Source organism: Pongo abelii, chromosome 1 (genome assembly GCF_028885655.2).
Source record: "Pongo abelii isolate AG06213 chromosome 1, NHGRI_mPonAbe1-v2.0_pri, whole genome shotgun sequence".
NCBI lineage: Eukaryota > Metazoa > Chordata > Mammalia > Primates > Hominidae > Pongo > Pongo abelii.
This window is the reverse complement of record NC_071985.2, coordinates 9243950-9263565: the sequence shown is the minus strand read 5'-3', so window position 1 is coordinate 9263565 and position 19616 is coordinate 9243950. Positions and strand designations below refer to the sequence as shown.

The window sequence follows — 19616 nt, the reverse complement described above, 5'->3', positions numbered from 1 at the left end:
TTCTGAGTATTCATGCCTCCTTGCTCAGACCTAGAGCACAACACTTGAAATATAGTAGCATGGCTTACTGTGTATATGGCTGCCTCCACCAACTAGATTGAAAATTGTTCAGATTTCACTTTTTTCTACCCCACGATCTGGTATCACACTCAATGTAACAAAGTTCTCAATGATATTCACTGGGTACACCTTGAATATATTTTCTTAGGGAAATGTTTTTTACATAAATATATTGAGGCTTAAGTTTAACACGTACACTCAGTCATATGTCTAAAGTCAGTGGTACAGGAAAAGCAAATGGAAATATGGGTGAGCTTTGGTTCTAGGCGAATTAGTTCATTTTCATTACTTGGAGATTTTAGAGGATCAGTTTACTGAAGATTCAGGTAATGGGGCTGTAAGTCAAAGGACAAGTCATGTTCTACCTTAAATTGCCATTGTGATTTAAACATGTTTCCCCCTTTAGCAGTGTTTTGTCTAGCAACAATTAAATTATAAATCACACGGAGGTCTCGCCGGCCAACAGGAAACTGGGCAGATCTTCAGTCTTTCCGGATCCTCCGTGCCAGCGTGATTTTATACCTTTTGTTTGAAGATGAACGGAGCTGGATTTGCCTTTCTTCCTTTCTTTCCCCTTTTCTTATTCCTTCCTTCAATGAAGACATTAAGCATGAATCTTTTATAGATTTCTGTAGTTCTTCCATAAGCAACTGATGAGTGCCCACTATGTTCTCTGCACAAGTGCAATGCAAATTGGGGAGGAAAAAGATTGTCTGGGCAATGCTGTCAAAGAGATTTTTTTTTCACTTAGAAAAGAATTATTTATTTAACAACATTTCTTGACTTTCTTCTATGTGCAAAGGCACGCTAAGAGATGGAGACTGATAAGGCTTGGTTTTCGACCATCAAAGCCTTTAGAGTTTTAAACAATGGTTTTCAAATTTCAAGTCATGAAATCAACTTAGTGCATTCGGAGGAACATTTGTATTTATTTCGTATAGTTTAGAATAGAAGACATCCAAGTACCTCCCATGGAGTGAGGTAGTATCACATAAAATTATTTCTCCGTGTATGTGTGTGCACTGGGTCACAAAGAAAAATGTATTTATTTCCATAGGACACAGTTAAAAATTTAGAAGCCTGCTGATTCAGAAGGATAAATGAACATGGACCTAAATTACTGCATTTCAGGTTTTAACAAATTGAATGGAAGTAGGCACGGAGGACTCAATGTCAAGCTAATAAGCATCAAGGATCCAAATTGCCAACATTGCATCATGTCCTTGCCGCTTCTTTTGAGTTGATGGAGATACATTCGTAGAGAGGAAAAAGATCCATGCTATGTGTGTGCAGCACGGATGGCATTCTGTGGGGATGCAGCTGGCTGCAGATTCCAGCCAGTCACCTGGTGTGACCTCTTGTTTCAACTGAGGGGCGTACTGCCTTCATACTGACAAAGCTTAGTGACCAGTTCCCCAGCCAGCAGTCCACCAGTGAAAAATAGGAACATTTCAGAGAACAGCAGGAAATGCTAGTTGTTTTAGTCCTGTCTCCCACAGCTACTTCAAAAACAAAGTCTTATCCTCAGATTGAGAAAGGGTGTAGCTTGAGAGGAGGTGTGTTTTTCTCCATTCTGTTACATAATCAAGCATCCGAGCCTGGCACCATGTTTGCTGAATGGAGCCATATCAAATCATTTTCTGTTTTTGTTTTTTTTTTAACAGGCAGAATATAAATGTATTTCAATTGATCAAAATATAAGAAACTCTGTGATTATGTTCTTTCTATTCCAGTATTTTTCTTGGTTGTGGAGCTGCAGTAGGAGCCCTCCTGTCTTTTAATAACACTATGCTCTGTTAGAAATGCGGAAGCCAAGTTCATTCTTCCATCCCCGCACACAAACCTCGAACCTCCTTTTCACCTGAGAGCAGACCCTCTTAGGACTCCTAGACCACTGTCAATGTGTGCAGTCATCAGTAACAAAAGGAAGGTTTCGTCACATAAGATAGGTGGAGGGGGCCGGTCGCAGTGGCTCACGTCTGTAATCCCGGCACTTTGGGAGGCCGAGGCTGATGGATCACACGATCAAGAGATCAAGACCATCTGGACAACATGGTGAAACCCCGTCTCCCCTAAAAATACAAAAATTAACTGGGCTTGGTGGCACATGCCTGTAATCCCAGCTACTTGGGAGGCTGAGACAGGAGAATCACTTGAACCCAGGAGGTGGAAGTTGCAGTGAGCCGAGATAGCACCACTGCACTCCAGCCTGGCCACAGAGCAAGACTCTGTCTTAAAAAAAAAAAAAAAAGATGGGTGAAGGGGAGAGGCAAGTATGAGGACTCTTCGGACCACACAGTATCAGCATCCTTTCCTACGGTCAGTAATGCATGATAAACAGGGTTGTAAGCAGAAAAAAATGCAACATTTTGGTTGTGTGCTCCATGGATCAGTCACAGGCTAGCCAAACCATGACAGAAATCTGTTGTTTCTCACGATGTATGAGGCAGGGAGACCACGTCTTACTTTTCTTTCATTTCCATGCTTGCCCTTTGAAGAGTCTGTTTAGAGCCAATAAAGTGATACATTTGACACATCCTTAATGATAGATCAAGAGTGCCAGAGAAATATCCAAGCGCCTAGAATCGCAAAATGAGAATGAAGCTGTAGAAATCATCGAATCCAACTTCTTGTCTCCAGATCTTTTTGTTCCTGACATTACTGATTACCTTTCAGCTGGGAAGGACTCTGAAGCAGGGATCAGGTACAAGTCCTCACCTCTTCCCTCTCTCAACCCTGCTGTCCTTTGTAAGCTGCAAACCCTGACAGACATTTTGCAACCCATCAATTCCAGAAACTTAATCATTACAATATGTTATATACATTTTAAGTCAGACTCTACAGAACTTAAGGTGAAGCACAGCAGTAAGCACAGCATAATAGTAGTGAACTTGAATTCCAGCAAAATATCTTTGTGCTTAAGTACTTAACTACATAATTATAAATCATTATGAGACATTTCTGCTTCAGAATTTTATATATGGCTGACTTTACCTGTTTATCTCCAATCGCCAATCTCCTGAAGAGAGTTAGAGTTTGATATTCTCCTATCTTAACCACTGAGTATAGTTTCTCTCATCCATTCATTCTTTACCCATTCATTGAGTTTTCATTCGGTGCAGCATAGTGGGCCAAGCTGTACCTGCTATGAAGCTGAAACAGCTAGAGGTCTACCCTCAAAAGTTTACATTGTAGTTAGGAAGATAAATCATGTGCATATATAACAATACTAAAAGGCAAAAATAGTAAAATAAAAACACTTTATGGAATTTTAATGAAGAGAGAGAGTACTTCAAAATATAAGGCTCAGAGAAAGATCATGAGGGAAATTATATATGAATTGAATCTTAAAGGCCAGGACATGTAAAAATGGGAGATAACATTCTAAGTGGTGGATAAACAGTGCCAGAAGAAATTCCAGGGACTATATGATTAATGGGAAGCAGTTTCTTTGGACTGAAGAAAGGGGTCTATCAGTGAAAATATGGGATATAAGTTGGAATAGTAACTTTGAGTCACCCAATACCAGGCAACAGAGCTCCAACTTAATTCTAGATTATGGGACTCTATGGAAGGTGTTTGGGCAGAAAGGAGTGATTTGATCAGAGACAAATGTTTGTGGTTAAAGATTCCATCCTACACCACAAACACCATCTGTTTTCATGCAGTTTTGGACAACTCTACAATATATAGGTATCTTGGTGGCTGTAATTGTCAAACAACACATGGCAAACACATTCCTTCTCTCATTCCTCCTCTTAGCATTTGTAAAATGCATTAAAATTGCCATGCCATATTTTGTGTGCAAATGATCTCATGTTCCTTACCACAAGCCTACAAAGTTTATCTTATTGTATAGGCAATGAGACCCATGCTCAAGAAGGTTAGGTGATTTGTGATCTGGTCACAAAGCTGGTTAGTGATAAAGTAGACTTGGCATCTTCTCCCTTCAGACCTGGGGAATTTCCCATGATATGGCAGGGTCCTCCACACATAATTCTCATTGTACTACTAACAATTCCTGTAAAATGTTATGGACACTTTGATGTGTAGAACATTAGAATAGGTAAAGAAGAGAAAGCTCTTACCGCAGAAATTTAAAGTGTTTCTCTGGGAAATTGATACTTCTGAAAAATACAGATAAATGTGCTTTTATATACTCAGGGAAGAATCAAGAAAATTTAAAATGGATTAAGGATGATGTTAAACAAAGCATCATATCATCTAGAAAATTAAAGCATGGATGGGGATAGGTTTTCTATGAAGACAGGTGAAAAGAAGAGAGCATCATACTCATCCTCAAATACACAAAATCCAAAATACATATCTTCTTCCATTTGATTGGCCCTTCAGGGCACTTTCAAAATACTTTTTCCTCCAAATGACTCCATAAGATAGACAAGGTAGGTATTATTTTCCCTGTGGCAAATAAGAATATCAGGGCTAATGAATTTGCCCCAAATCATGCTAGGACTGAAACTTGGATAGGTCTTGTAGCTTGTAATTCAAAGCTACTTTCACTGCCTCTAGATCTATATCATCATTGAAGATAATTGAGATGATTCAATAGTGTGTTGTTACGGAGTGCATGCAATTAGGACATAGAATTCACTCCAGTTGTTCTGCATACTGATCAACCACATCTTTTAAGTTTTACTGGAACAGATCTCTGTTGGGCTTTTGGAATGCACTATGGGGTCTATAAAGGAAAGTATGGGATATAGGTAGGAATAGTAACTTCGAGTCATACAGTACCAGGCAAGAGAGCTTCAACTTAATTCTAGATTATGGGAATCCATGGAACATGTTTGAGCAGAAAAGAGTGATTGGGTCAGAGACAAATGTTTGTGGTTAAAGATTCCATGTCAGAATATGATGCTTAGGAGCAACAGTACCATTTATCTTCCTCATGGTTTAAATGTTTTAAAATATTCAAGGTCAAGAGTCCACTTATTCGTATTCCCCCTTTATACAGAAAAAGGAAAGGGAAGAGTGACATACAAAGAGACCAACCAGTACCATGAATGTCTGGGACGTTTGCTGTTACATTCAGTGATGGGGGGGGAAAGAGAGAAGTACTTTTGCATAAAGCACTGAGAGCTGGAGTAGAAGTGAAGGAAAGAAAGGAAGGTAGACATAGGCTAGGCTCTTCTCCCAGCAGGCAAGAAAGAACACCATTGCCTGGTGCAGACCACTTCCAGCCCAGGCCTAGGTTTTTGAGTTGTTAATAGAATTTTTTATTAATTAATTATTTTTCATTTAAATGATAATGCACGCATACACTTTTACTCTAGAAACTTTAAATAACAAAGATGGAACTGACATCTCTGTTGACCAGCACTCAATCTCACTCTTCCCCAGAGCTAACTGCATTTATCAATTTTGGATCTATCCATCCAGAAAGTTGTCTATAAATTTACCTGTACATTATATGTGCATTTAGAAACATATAAGTTTGCCTTGGTGGTGGACTTTTTTTACATCTCATTAAATATATTAAGAAGTCAGTTACCTTAGGACACTGTGTAAATTAGAGCGTTAACCCCATTAACCTGATTTCTATGCCCCATAACTCATTTAAAAGCTAATCAGTGGCCTGCAGCACTCAAATACTTCACACGGCATTGATTTTGTATTCTTAATAATGCCCAAAGAAGCAATCTTGTTCTGCAATTCCAGTTTAACTCCTAATAAACTGATATTTGGAAGGAAGTGACAGATAATACACAAAAAAATTCAATTCTGTGAGCCAGAAAATGACCATTAGTGTCAAAATGCTGTCTACTGCCCTGGAGGAAAAAGCATAGGCAGCTGTAGTACACACCATTGATGGAAGGCAGGATGTTCAATTTAGAACTGTTACTGAACAAAACTGGCCTTTATTCTGAGATAAAGAGAAAATGTTTTAAAGATCTCATTTTAAAAGCCAAATCAAATGAAATCTTTAGGGCAACAGAGATCTCATTTTCTGCAATTATATATTCTTTCAATAACTTGAATATTGTCAGTTAACATAAGAAAAAGGGTTACCATGGTGTTTTCTCTCCAGAATTTCTAGGATGGCTTCAGTTTGTAGTATGGTATTCGGAAAATTGAGTACCGTCACTGTTTGTTCCATTTCTTTGTGATTAATATTCATTGCCAGCACTCTGGCATGTGAAGTGATTGTTCCTTGATTCATGGTGCACGTGTGGGCAGCAGCAAACACTGAGGAAGTGTCATAATTTTAGGCCGTTTACAAAGACCCAGCTACCAGAGCAGATTGCTCAGAGGCCATCCACCCACACTGTGTTCCATGACACCCTGACTCTCTGCTGTAAAATTGACCTGAGGTATCTTGTTTAGTAATGAGCAAAGATTAAGGGAGAACATGTTTTGTTGCTTTTCACTGGTCCATAAGAGTTGAGAATAACTTCAAATTTGATGGAGGCTTTGCACATTTAACTTGGATTTTTCTCTTGATATCAGTCTCTCCTTGAATAATAGCAATATGATATGTGTTAGAGGAGGTGACAATTTGTTAGAAGTTTCAGAAGGCACTGTGAGCTAGTATGCTCTGGAGATGAATTTAAAAGGGATGTGGGATTTGGTGGGGCATGTTGAATTTTGGTAAAGCAGAATTACGTTCGTTACCAATGATCTAGTGGGATTGACTGTAGAGTTTCATTGTGTGCAGATTCGCAACTTTCAGCTGTCTCTAAGGAGGAAAAATAGAGAGTAAAACTCTATTGCCTGCTGACTTGCTATTTTTCATTAGGCCCACAGACCCCAAATTGTTTTTCTGCCATGAAAAGAAGTCCCATATGGTTGCAAAACTGAAAGGCAATGGACTGGAATCCTAAATCCATTGACAGTTAAGGTAGAAATTGGGTTCCAAGATTTAGCTGACCAAGGCCTCAGGAGCTGACTAGACTTAGCTCTTTCCCACCTGGGGTCAGGAGTAATATGTGACTCTTGAACAGCAGCTTTCAAGGTATTAGCATAACTTGTTTCTTCTTTTACTTTCCAATGGGAAGATGGCTCCAAATGATAGTTTCAAAAGTCCCAGAAAGTTGCCTCTATCTCTAGTGGCTGAAAACTGGAACTAAACAGGGTAGAATGAGGAAGTGACTTGGAGGGAAATTGTGCAAAATTAAATTATATAATAAAACTTTACATCTGGAAAGAAACTTAGGATTCATTCATTCCAAGAGGTTCTCGGCTGGTGTAGGGGGGACGCCTATATCAAAATCTCAGGCCTGAATAGTTTGAAAATCTGCTCTGCATGATACTGAAATGGGCTGCTCCTTGTTTCATGAATGAGGTTCAGAGGTATTGAAAGATATATTTCGTGTCATACAACTTATAACAAAACTAGAAATTGAATGCATGTCATCTATCGTCAAGTCCTATGGTAATTTTATATCATGGAATTATAAAATTTCACTTTTAAATTCCATGTCCCCATGTCCTTTTTTTTTTTTTTTTTTGAGGGGGTTGGGGGGACAGAGTCTCGCTGTGTCACCCAGCCTGGAGTGCAGTGATGAGATCTCAGCTCACTGCTAACTCCACCTCCCTGACTCCGCCTCCCGGTTCAAGCGATTCTCCTGCCTCAGCCTCCTGAGTAGCTAGGATTATAGATGCCCGCCATCATGCCCGGCTAATTTTTGTATTTTTAGTACAGACGGGGTTTCACCATGATGGCCAGGTTAGTCTCAAACTCCTGACATCAGGTGATCCGCCTGCCTTGGCCTCCCAAAGTGTTGGGATTACAGGTGTGAGCCACCGTGCCCAGCAGCCCTTCTTTCTTGATGATGATGGATGGGGAGACCTAAAGCGGAAAAGAAAAGGAAGGACTGATAAACACATTAGAAGAGAACCATATAGGCATCTATTTTGCCCCAAATTCTGATCACTTGATATATCAGGTATTCAAGTGTCATCATAAAATCTCCAAGTTAGAAGGATCATCTAGGTCACCCCAACATACACACACATGCATGCACGCACACACAGGTACACACATTTTAAACACAAAGGATAAAAGCAGATTTGAAAAAATGTTAAAATGATGTGACTGTATCTCAAGAACCTAGGTTTCCATTCCCATGGCCACCATCCGGAATTCAGATCTTCAGCATTCCTGTGCCTAGATCACCAGGGTCCTACGTGGTATTTCTGCTTCCAGAACCCTGCCCCATTGTCTTGACGGTTCTTCGCATCATAGCCTAGAACTTTGCTGTGATCATCTTGCTCTTCTCTCCTATAAACTTCAGTAGATCAGATCCCACCACACACTTAATAAAGCCCCTTATGTGACTTTCTTGTCCCAACTTGCCTTTGTTACCTTTTAGGGCTTTTTACTCTTTACTATCCAGGTAATATAAATGTACTTCCCTCAAACAAGGGCCATACTTTGGTGACTTAGTGGCTTTGCTTGTATTAATCCTCCTGCTTATATACTCATTATCACACTCCTCACCTTCATTTACCAAACGTCTGCCCATCCTTCAAATCCTAGCACAAATGTAGAATGTGGTATTCACCTCCTCTAATCATTTTTTAACAGTGCTTTTGTAGCTCCCAGGGACCCATGCTGACCTATGTTATGATTATTTATATAATTATTTCTGGATTTTTAACCTAATCTCTTAGATTATAAACTCAGTTGCATTCTCTCTCTCTTTTTATCTCTCTCGCTTTCCTTTTTTTTTTTTTTGGCATTCCTCTTAGGACTTGTCATTTGCTTTAATATAGCAGATTAGCTGGAGTCATGGTTCAGCAAATGGTCTCATGTAGGCAGAGGAAGAAATCTAGCAAAATATTTAGTTAACAACAAAAGAGAAAGTGTATTCTATTCTAAAATTTTCATTACTCTAATAGAAAATGAAGGATTGAGATGACACTCCCACGTTACCAGCTAAAAAAGACTTTAATTGCTGACATAGAAGTAGCATGTTCTTCCCCCCAGAAAGAGGAAGAAGCAGGTAAAACTTTAAAAGCCAGGAGCTAAAATTGCTAGTTTTAGTTTCTCTTTCAATAAATCCTGGACAGGTAATTTCTATTTACAGGAGATTGTTTGCCAAGTTTTCTCTGAAACTGTGTATATGTGTGTATGTGTGTGTATATATATATACACACAGATATATACTCTATATAATTAGATACATACATACGTGTCTATATATAGACACACATACACATATGCATACACACACATTATATATATAGTTTGTTTTGTTTTGAAATATGTATACATTGTGAAATGGCTAAATCAAGCTAATCAGCATATGCATTACCTCACTTATTATTTCTTTGTGGTAAGAACACTTAAAATTTTCTGTCTTAGCAATTTTCAAGTACATAATAAATTGTTATTCAGCATAGTCACCATGCTTCCTATAGTTCTCTTGAACGTATTCCTCCTAAAAGAAATTTTGTATCCTTTGATCAACATCTCCCCACCTTCACCCCACCACCCACCATATATGTCTGTTTAGACTGAGGCTTGGGAAGTATAAATGGGAGGTTCTATATATGAATGTAAAAAATCAAGGTTTAGGGATTTGATATTTTTGGTGAACTCAATATGAGTCATTAATGCAATGCACTTATTTGTTACAGCAGATGTGATTCCAAACTACAAGAAAAGAAATACAATATCTAGAATAAAGGAGGTGATAGCACACCCCATCTCCACATGGATCAAACTATACCTGTTCACTCAGAGGCTACATTTAAGAATAAATTTGGTGGATTAGGCCCTAAGAAGTAGCACTGGGACCAATAGATGACATTTTAACTCAAACTCAGGAAGAATTTCCTGAGTGTTAGAGCTACATACTGGTAAAATGGGTGGCCCTTGCTAATCTTTACCTAGTGTTTATGATAGAACAAACTATTATTTGTTGTTATTCTATTTAATAAACATTTTTTCCAATAAGTAGACTCTACTATTATCAAGCCAGCTTTGTGGATAGGGATACTGAGATGCAGAAAGACTAAGTATCTTACCCTGAATTATTGGTGAGTAAGTGGCATAGCAGTTAGTCCACCCCTTATGCACCTGACTTTAAAGCCCAGGCTCCCAACCCAAACACTGATATTCATTTTGATAACTGTGGACAGAAGAAGTAGAGGGGTGGAGGAGAAGATTGCCAGAACTTTCTACATGGAATGCAGTGTGAACTAAGGAAAGAGGGCTTATAAAAAGATGTCTTAATTTTTTTTCCAACTGCCAGATGGAAGCAGGATTTCATCTGCCTTGAAAGGACTAGTCTATTTTCAAGATGGCAGAGGTCACAGATGGGCTGAATGGCATATTTGCAGATAAGAGATTATAATCAATTCACAGTAAATTTTCCATTACAGTCTACTTAGTAACAATGTAAAGAAGTTACACAATACATATGAAAGAGCCAGTTAACAAGGAGAAACTAGAAAACTGAGGAAATGCTTCCTTTCTGAGGTGTTCAGGGACTTTATATAAATAAGAGGTAGCAAAACAGCAGCTCATGAGCCAAATTAGGATTTCAACTCACTGTCATTGTTTTGTTTTCATTTGATTTTTACTGTGCTAGGTTTTTATTTTTGTTTTGGTTTTGGTTTTGCTTTGGTTTTTTTTAATAATTACTTGTCAATATTTTTAAATGAAGATATTTACAAGTTTTTCTTGAAAAGTCCAACCTAGTCCTGCTGGGCCTGAATCCACAGGTTGAAAGTCTTGTGTCTCCAGAAGGCTCCACCATGCCCAGTTCTCTTAGATATTGCTTACACATGTCAGCATTGCTGCGGTGTGTCACCTGCCCAGCTCTCATGCAGTTACATGAGCTTGGACACACCATTTGTGCCAGCTTTAAGAATATTTGTCTATGCTTACTTGAGTTCCTGAAATGAAAAAGTCATAATTTTATTTCTGAAAACATTTCTTAAAGAGACATTTGAAACAACTTAGTAAATCTAAAGAACAACAAAACAACTAACAGCTTAGGTCTTGCATACCAAATTACAGCCTCTGGCCTGTTTTCATGGCTTCACCATTAATGTGTAGGTACCATGGTCAGCCATTCACTTTCAGATGGGTTCTTGCTTACTCTTTTTAACTACACATTATTTTTGTTTTTCCAAAGTATCACTCTCAAGAATTGCCTTTATAGAAGTAGATCTTAAGTTGGTATTGATTTTACAAAATAAAAGTTTGGTATAGAGTAATTTGTCAATAGAAGGATAGGTGGGAAAATTTGTTAAATGCACCCTAACAAACTTCAACTGTTGAAGAAGAAAATGTATCTCCATAGGCTTATCTCAGGTCAGTGATTTTAAAGTGAAACTTACAACTTTTTTTTTTCTAAAAAGCTATGATTCAATATACATTTTCTGGGCCAGGGCTTTTGTGGATACCATAAATTTGTGCTTTGTTTCCGTGTGAATTTTCTTTCCAACATAGATGGTAGCATCAATGTCATTTTTAAAGTAACTTCCAGAAAATGCTTTCTCTTGAAAGGCCTATAACAAAAATTATATTCTTGGGACTACTATAGTTACTGGCTGTTTGAGACTTGAACATATATCTAGTCATAAAGGGAAAATTATTACTCCTAGTAGGCATCTACTAATTTGTTGTTACAAGTTTGAAAAAATCCAACAGACTTTATCAAAATTCAATCAAACTAATTGCCTCAATATCACAGAAAGGATTCTCGGTCTAATGCACCAATGGATAAGCCAATAAAGAATACAATAGTACTTCCACTTTTGCCAAGTTACGAGAAAAAACTGAGACATTTCCCCAACAGCAAAGGAGCAAATGGCAGAGTGATATGGAGAATTCATGGTAAATGCTAATTCAGAGGAACAGCAAATATAAATCAGCGTTTCCCGAAGTGAATTGTGAGGAAGGAATACCTAAGGATATTAAGAAATCTTATACCCACAATTTTTTTAAACTTGTGATCATGTAAGTTTGGGAAAGAGTGACTTAATGAAGCCAAACATTTTCCTTTGCTACAGTACTTCTCTGAGTTTTTATTACATTACTATGTGACTATAAATGGTGAATTCCCAGGAAAGATAAGCGGCATAGAGTAATGCTTAAAAGAAGTCCAGTTTTGATAGAACATCTTGTAAGATGAGTACTCTATATAAATGATCTTATTTATTGATTAGGATTAAATTCAGTTGCAGGAGACAGAACACTAAGCTTCAGTAATAGCGATTTCTCTCTCTTACATGTAAAAAGGTTTAGAAGCAGGCTAAGCTGATATGTCATCTCCATGTAAGGATCCAAAGCTCCTTCTGGTGTTCTACTCTGTCCACCATAGAATTTGATCCGCATTGTTATCATCTAATATGGCTGCTGGAGCTCCACCCATCACATCTGTATTCCAAAAATAAGATGAAAGTGAGGGTGTTTTGTCACTTCTCTTTTAAAGGAGACTTTCCAGAAGTAGATTCAACACTTCCTTTTATTTCTCATTCCTGACTGCCGTAAAGATAGGAAATGCTATCTTTCCACTACGTGGTTACGTGCACAGCTGAAAATAGAGGATCTGTTTATTTCAGAGAGAAAGGGAGAATGGATATTTTATAGGCCATAAGAATCTATGCCATATCTTAGAAATCACTAAAATAGATCTTCAAAATAATACATAAACATTTATATTTGATGTCGATACATTTAACTGTTATTTACAATGGCCTTAGTTTGTTTTTTTACTAGTATTAATTTCTTAAAGCCATAATTAAAAAAAGGTGGAAGGGATAGGATGTAACGTTGAACCACATGGGAAAAATAAGTCAAGGAAAAATAACCACCAGGTGCAGAGGCTCACACCTGTACTCCCAGCACTTTGGGAGGCCAAAGTGGGTGGGAGGATCACTTGATCCCATGAGTTCCAGGCCAGCCTGGGCAACATAGTGAGACCTCATCTCTACACACACACATACATATACACACACAGACACAAACACACACAAAAACTAACCAGGTGTTGGTGGTACACGCCTGTAGTCCCAGCTACTCTAGAGGCTGAGGTGAGAGGATTGCTTGAGCCCAGGATATTGAGGCTGCAGTGAGCCGTGATTGCACCACTGCACTCCAGCCTCGGCAACAGAGAAAGAACCTGTCTCAAAAAGAAAAAAGAAAGAGAGAAGAGAGGAGAGGAGAGGAGAGGAAAGAACAGAATAACTGTGTGGATTCATGGTAGCAAGAAGCTGATCTATTGAAGTGTGTGAGACAAAACCACCATTTAACCCAGTCTTCATCTGCATATTAAAAATACCCTTTTAAGACTTTCATGCATACATTTGCCTAATTATAATAGATATATCCATTCATCCATGGCTAAGGAGACGTTGTCCAAATTCAGAGAATTTTCATACCGTTCAATAATAAAATTAGCTCTGACTCAGCTAAGGAGAAAATCACTACCCAAATGCTTTACAAAATGAGAGGGAGGAGTTGTGAAAAAATTTTTATGCCATTCAAAATTATTCTGGAAATGTGTTGACCTCAAAATTATCTGCTATTTGGCTCAGTCCTTTGTTCTGATAGGTTCTAACCCACAACAAATTACAATATACTTTACTTATTGATACTTTCCAAACATCCAGTTCGGAAAACTGCAGTTGATTTTATATGATTTTAATGATCCCCAAAAATTTTTAGAAAACTGTTACAATTCACGGACTGCTTAGTATTGTGAAGTGATCTATATATGTTGTATCACTTTATCCTCATATTTTATCCCCATTTTTCAAATGGAAATTGAGGCACAGACAGGTTAAATAACTTGCTTAATGTTCACACCTAGGAAGCAGCAGGTGCATGTTTTTCTTAGTTTCTGCATCCCTATGGTGTATTTCTCTAATATGGAAAGAGACTATTCATTTATTCAGAAGTCTTTATACCTATTTGAACTCATTTCTGGAAGAGACTTTCAATATTCTCTGTTCATGTATGACAAAACACAGGATGTCATATTTATTATCAAGAATAGATAAAATGCAACTTGACTCATTAAACTAACTATGGTATAAACGTGTCATGGTGTTTCCACAGCACATACATGAATACAGTTTTGAACATTCTTGGTCCTATAGGATTAAAAATAATTTGATCATCTACAAATAATTTCACCAAACTATAGCTACAGTATAGAGTTTTAATAGATATTACTCAATTTCACCTTGCAATCTTTGAGTGTTAGTCCTCATGGGTTTTTAACAATTTATGGAACTTTCAACAATTTTAAGAAAAGAGATTGAATGCTAGTTTCAGCTGATTATATAAAAAAGTGATGATGGATAAATGGTCTTTTAAAAATCAACATCTGTTCCCTATGTATACTCTAGTTATATTTGCTTAGTTTACAATTCAGGCAAAATTTGGGCTGTTTTTAGCAAAGCCAACACATCAATGGAGGAAGACACTGAATACCATTCTGATTTTGCATATTTCCTTCACTGTCCCAGTAGTCTCTATTACTGGTGATGATTCAAGTATCATTGTAGCACTGAGATAAGACCAACAGCCGCGTTCCTTCATTTACAGACGTTTCCCATTCTAGGTGCAGCACACGCCTGGGCTTGAGTCCTAAAACAAACTTCAAATCCTGTCTCCATATAAAGGTTGTTGACTTCATCTCTTTGAATACTAGAAACATTGTCAGGAGACACAAGACAATAACATTCAGATGATACATAAAATATAATAAAAATATAACATTTGTATCAATCTGTGTTGTGCTGCAAAAGACAAAAAGAACCTATCAAATATTTTGACACTTTTCTCATAATCTAAGCTAGTAGCTAAAAGTACAAGTTTTTGAAGCAGGTTGATCTTGATTTGACCATAGACGCTCCTTTACTAGCTGTGTGACGTTAGGCAAATTGCTTAACCTCTTATTCCCTCAGTTTCCTGGCCTTTAAAATGAGAGAGTAATGGTACCTGCCTCATAAGGTATTTGCAAAAATTAAGACAGAATGCTTTTAGCAAGTGCCTAATAAATGTTAACTATTTAACTAGTTAACTGTAAATGTGAACTATTCTTGTTACTATCAGTAATAGATTAACTATTCTTGTTACTATTAGTAATAGATAAAACTGGTATCCTCACCTGGCAAACCCGGGTTTTCTTATTGAAAGGTATCTTCTCCCTTTGTTATACATGGAACATCCTTTTAACATAAATATGTTTAAATTCCTGGGAAAATAAATATACAGCTGACCCTTGAGCAACATAAGGATTAGGAGCACTGATCCTCTTCACAGTCAAAAATCTGCATATAACTGCCAATAGTTTACTGTTGACAGGAAGCCTACCAGTAACATAAACAATGGATTGACACATATTTTGTTTGTTATATTAACACATATTTTGTTATATGTATTATATACTGTATTCTTACAACAAAGTAAGCTAGAAAAAAGAAAATGTTATTAAGAAAACCATTAAGAAGGGAAAACATGTTTACTATTTATTAAGTGGAAGTGAATTATCATAAAGATCTTCATCCTCATTGTCTTCACACTGAGTGGCGGAAGAGGAGAAGGAAGAGAGGTGGGGCTGATCTTGCTGTCTCAGGGATAACAGAGGTGTCTGTGGAAGAGGTGGAAGTGGAGGCAGGAGAGGCAGGCACACTCAGTGTAATTTTCATTGAAAGAAATCTACATATAAATAGACCCAGGCAGTCAAACCCATGTCATTCAAAGGTCAACTGTATGCTCTTTTCAAAAATGTCATCTCATTTGTTAAGAAATCTGTTATCATCAGTTATCTATGAAGAGTAGTGATATAATCTGGCTCTGTCTCCCCACCCAAATCTCGTCTTGAATTGTAATCCCCACGTGTTTCGGGAGGGACCTCCCGGGAGGTAGTTAGATCATGGGAGTGGGTCCCCTCATGCTGTTCTCATGACAATGAGTGAGTTCTCGTATGATCTGATGGTTTTATAAGGGGATCATCCTCCTTTTGCTTGGCACTTCTCCTTGCTGCTGCCATGTGAAGAAGGACGTGTTTTCTTCTTCCGCCATGACTCTAAGTTTCCTGAGGCCTTCCCAGCCATACGGAACTGTGAGTCAATTAAACCTCTTTCCTTTATAAGTTACCCAGTCTTGGGTATGTCTTTATTCACAGCATGAGGCAACCTAATACAAGTAGGTTTCCAATTATGGGATATCAGACATCCCTGACACAGGTACCATTTTTATATCTGCTGTGAACCCCAAGATTCAGCCCCAAAGGACAGTGAAGCTACAGAAAAAAATGAGAAAATCAGAGCTAACCTAGCTTAGGAAAAATAATACTGATGAGGAAAACTCACTTTGACTACTTTCCAGTGAGGCAGAGAAAATGAGTTGCATGAATGAAAAATTATGCTTCATTTTGAAGTCATGGTAATGTAGCAGGTTTAATCATTGGTCTCAGAAATTAAAGAAAATCTGAAGAAAACAATCTGGTGTTTTTTAAATTCTTCATTAAAAAACAATTAGTTATTTGAACTAGAATCTCCATCACTCTGAAAGATCCTAACAGTTCTAAGAAAAGATAATTTCTTTTTATTCAGGGAGAACCGTATATCTTTGCTATGTTATTGCAAATATAAGTAAAGCATTTTATTTTATCTTCCAATATTATTTGGCAGGAGCAGGCAAAACCCTAGAAAGAGGGACTTCAGCCCAGTGTTTATCACCCTCACTTTGAGAAGAAGCCGTTCCATATAATGCAATTGTCTGACAAATGAAATTGAGGTCTTTAAGGATCCAAATTTGACCACATTTGATTAAAAATCTTACTGAAATGTATTAAACACCCACAGCCCTTTTCAAATGGGAAATAAATAGCAACATCTGACACCTTCTTGGGGACCCAGAATCATTGTAATATACTTATGGAAGCAGCATGTGCTGTTCTCAGCAGTGGCCTAGAACTTAATTTATAGAAAGTGTTGCAGCCATCTGCTTGCCTATTTGACTATTTGCTTCTTTTCCATAAAGCTAGCATTAAAAAGGTATAGTTTTCTTACCTTTAGAGATGACACTTTATAAAAAAACAGTTTCTAAATGAAAGACTTTCCTATCATCTAGTAGACCTGGGCTTCTCAAAGCTGCCAGCATCATCGCCCAGGAGCTTATTAGAGGTGAAGACTCTCAAGTCCCAACCCTGGCCCACTGAATCAGTCCGTATTTTAACAAAATTCCTGGATGATTTGTGGGCATCGTGATGTTTGAGAAGTGCTGATCATCTTCTTCATTATCATCCTTACTGTCCTTTAACTTATCAGCAGAAACATGAGAGAGCAGGTCCAATTCAACTCCAATAAACTCTCTTCTATTTGTATTTAAACTGAATTTGTTGAAGGGGTGTAAAGGAAGTGTTTCCCTGGTCAATTCCAGAAATCCTGGAAAATATTTTGGGAAAGGATTTAAAAGAAAAATGAAAAATCTATGTTTGTTTCATAAGGTAGAAAAAGAAACAGTCTGACAAATTTGAAAAAGCAGTGTGTTAGGCACTGCCTGTAGCTACAATGTGAGCTTGGTCTAGTCATTGTAACTTTAAGCTGTGGGCCCCTCTGGAAACCTTTAAAGTTCCTTTCAATATAATGGTCATGATGACGATGACATGCTTGTGCATGTGTAATAATCAGGCATTTTATCCAAGTCCTCATTTATATTCTTTGAACCAAATTTCAGATACAAGCAATACGATGCCCTCCCAGAGAGGAGGATTTTCATTTGTAACAAAGACTATGAAGTCATAGTAGCCAAGACTAGAATTCAGGGCTCTTGACTCAATGTTCAGACCCATAATGCTAATAAATTCTTCAGGAAATAATGTGTGAGTGAAAAATGTGCTCATACAGTCTTGGATTATGAACAACCTAAATCTTTCCAGTTGCCCATATTTTAACGATGGTCTTCAGACACCCTAGAATTATTCAGCACATAGTGCTGCTGTAGTTCATGGCACATGGCACATAGGGTCACGACAAAATATTTTCATGAGATTAATTTTAAATGAAAAAGTTTACACTTAATAGTATTATTATGGGAAATTCATCTGTCATTGTGAACATTCTAATTTATGTATTGACAGGTGTTATATGGTAACTTTTGCTTATGTCTTTGTTTTCTCTAAATCTCTCCTATAAGAAGTTAATATATTCTGTTGTGAAGGTTTGGACTATTATACTTGGCGTTTGTTTTTCTGTGTTCAAATGAATTTATTTTACCTTTATGGGTTTTTTCTTTCTATTCCTTAAGGTTTTCATTGTTGTTCTTTTTTCAACTTTTAAAATTTAATGATGTTTATTTTCTTTGTTTCTCTTTTTTTTTTTTTTTTTTTTGAGGCGGAGTTTCGCTCTTGTTACCCAGGCTGGAGTGCAGTGGCGCGATCTCGGCTCACTGCAACCTCCGCCTCCTGGGTTCAAGCAAGTCTCCTGCCTCAGCCTCCTGAGTAGCTGGGATTACAGGCATGGGCCATCACGCCCGGCTAATTTTTGTATTTTTAGTAGAGATGGGGTTTCTCCATGTTGGTCAGGCTGGTCTCAAACTCCCGACCTCAGGTGATCCGTCCACCTCGGCCTCCCAAAGTGCTGGGATTACAGGCGTGAGCCACCGCGCCTGGCTCTTTGTTTCTCTTAGTAGAGGGAAACTATCACTAAAAATTAACCTCTCAATAAAGTGTTGATCTTATCCTATGAGATTTTATTTATAAATATATATTTCTTTTCAGTATTCTCCCCATGACCAAATGAATATTTGGAGAAGTAGTTTTTAAATATGTGAAAAGTTAGAATCTCTAGTTTTGTTAGAGTAAACTTAATGTCAAATTCTGTTGTAAATGTATTTTTTAAAATCTGAACTCTCCCCAATTTTGTAAAGTAAATCCAGCATCTTGAAATAGTCTTGTTTTTTTCTTTTCATTTCTTTTTTCTTTTTCTTTTTTCCAATGCCAACAGTTGTCAGTGATTTGGAAAATGCAATTTCTAGCCAAGCATAGTACCAGTTTTTTTGTTGTTAAATGAAAATACTACTTTTTCTTATACATTTAATAAAACTCTCTAAGTTCCAATATCATAAGACATTGCCTTTTTAAGTAGAATTTAACTGTTTTTGAATTTAAAAGAAGAAAAAAATAAATACTCTTTTACTTCTTCTGTTTATTTGTACAAAAAAATTAATCGGTTAGTGTATTCTGTTGTATAGATGACAAACTGTATCTTCAGGAAGCATGCCTGATTCACCTGTGTGTTCCTCTTCCTCTCCTCTATGTAAAAATTCAGTACAAAATCAATATTTCTCAAATTAGATTAAGTTAAAAGGAGAGGGGATAATGGAAGAAATTCCATCTTGCCTCTAAGCCATAAAAAATAATTTTTGAACCAATCTTATTTACCTTTGTTTCTATCCTTTTCATAGCATAAAAGACTAGAACTAAATCTCAAAAGAAAGATTTGAAAAAACAAGAAGGAAGAGGATGCTATGTAATTTACTTAAAGTTTGGATGTTGTCCCACACTGGTGGAAAAGTTAGGAATTGCTCTGTGTTTTCATTTTAAAGATTTTACCTACATCAT

At 37.3% G+C, this 19616-nt stretch overlaps 1 protein-coding gene and 1 long non-coding RNA gene across 10 annotated transcripts in view; one reads left to right on the top strand and one right to left on the bottom strand.

The window, feature by feature from the left end:
• The window catches only part of CHRM3 (cholinergic receptor muscarinic 3), a 521055-nt gene that overhangs the window by 444751 nt on the left and 56688 nt on the right, over positions 1-19616 (top strand).
• On the bottom strand, positions 6981-8230 carry LOC129060772 (uncharacterized). 2 transcript variants are annotated; one of them, XR_008527674.2, is made up of 3 exons: positions 8132-8230; positions 7736-7870; positions 6981-7144 (listed from the first exon to the last, which is right to left on the bottom strand). It is a non-coding gene; the product is annotated as an uncharacterized LOC129060772 (long non-coding RNA). The 2 variants fall into 2 exon arrangements; XR_008527673.2 differs by having other exon boundaries at positions 8064-8170.